We start from the raw sequence: 1,669 nt of genomic DNA on the forward strand, positions 1-1,669 counted from the left end.
AGAGAAATCAAAGTTGAAGAAATGATTTAATGATAGGTATTTCTGAGTACTATGCAGCAGAGTTATGTTTTAGTCTCTCTTCTTAACTACATATGTTATTTAAAACTACTTTTGAAAAAGAAAAATAAAATTCTGAAAGATTTAACCAACCCCCCCTTGACTGAAAACTTCATATCCAAACTAATTTTTTTTTTTTTTGCCACTGACTCAAATGCTTAGAGGATTAAAGCTTCAAGTTTAAAAAAAAATTAGACAAGACCTACCTGCAAGGTCCTGTACCGGGTAGACAGCCTGTTCCCAACATGTTTCCTCACTAGGACTTGTGGATAAACTGTGTTCATCATCAAGCTGGAGCACAAACCAAACCACAATAGCATCTAGCATGCCCTCTTTAGTAACAGGGATGCTAAATTTATCAGGTTTTTTAGATGCAAGACTTTTCAATTCCTGAGAAAAATACAAAAGGAATGAGAGGATTTTATACATTTAATATGTACATGCCTCAAGATCGTACCATTTTCCATCTCTGAAGTTCTTAGTCCTACCCAACTCCCTTAGGGAATCAGTATCTTGGCACATCTATACCATCTAGGTACACTGGATGGGAGGGAAGCTCTAACCTATCATATTGGAATATCATGCAATTATTATTTTTAAAAATGAGGCAGATAACATATTACTGATATGGAAAGAAGTCCATGATATATTGTAAAATGAAAAAGGCAACTGGCAAAGCAACAGGGATTGTTTTGTTTAAAAAGAGTGTGTGTGTGTGTGTGTGTGTATGCGCGTGCATGTGTGTGTGTGTGTGTGTGTCTTGTCTGTAGAAGAACAGAAAAGCAAGTCTGAAAAGATGAACTTCAAACTAGGGAAAGAAGGGGTGTGATTTTTAAAGGTAAGAAAAATACTAAGACTTTGTCTTTTCTATTCTTCCGTACTGCTTGTAAGTGTTAAACAGGCAGACATTACCCTCAAAATTAAAACCTTTGTAAGGCTTGTGTATGGCAAAAACAACTGAAATAAAAAAAGGCCTAAAGTAAGAAAAAGATAGCTTTGGGGTAATTAGCAGCTACAACCATGTTTTAAACTATTGAAATGTTGTATCAGATAAGGAATGCTCTTGAAGCTCAGAGAGACAGCTCAGTCTCAGTACACAATGCATAATTGTTAAATTAGTTGCAGACCACCTCAAGAACAACCTAGTGACAATTAACAGAGGAAAACTTCTATTAAATTATAAAAATCTTAGGATAAAATGAGCCTCACAAAGTCTTATCCCCAGACAAGTTTCACTTATAACACTTACATACTTCAACATTTAATCTTACTTAAAGATCTTCAGAGAAGGATTCTATGTAACATTTCCCAATTTCTTTGGGCACTTTCTTTATATGGCACATCCTCTCACCACCTACCAACACACACATATATACACAAGGATGTTCAACTTGTCCTGCTCTCCCTAGGGCTGTCTTGGTTTTAAAACTGACCCATGGCCGGGCACCGTGGCTCACGCCTGTAATCCTAGCACTCTGGGAGGCCGAGGCGGGCGGATTGTTTGAGCTCAGGAGCTGGAGATCAGCCTGAGCAAGAGCGAGACCCCGTCTCTACCAAAAATAGAAAGAAATTAATTGGACAACTAAAAATATATAGAAAAAATTAGCCAGGC

At 37.1% G+C, this 1,669-nt stretch overlaps 1 protein-coding gene across 1 annotated transcript in view; it reads right to left on the reverse strand.

Moving 5' to 3' along the window:
- The window catches only part of PRMT9 (protein arginine methyltransferase 9), a 57,502-nt gene that overhangs the window by 17,593 nt on the left and 38,240 nt on the right, over nt 1-1,669 (reverse strand). The gene's annotated exons all lie outside the window — the stretch shown is intronic.

The sequence above is a fragment of the Propithecus coquereli genome, unplaced genomic scaffold (assembly GCF_000956105.1).
Source record: "Propithecus coquereli isolate 6110/MARCELLA unplaced genomic scaffold, Pcoq_1.0 Scaffold65, whole genome shotgun sequence".
NCBI classification, from domain to species: Eukaryota; Metazoa; Chordata; class Mammalia; order Primates; family Indriidae; genus Propithecus; species Propithecus coquereli.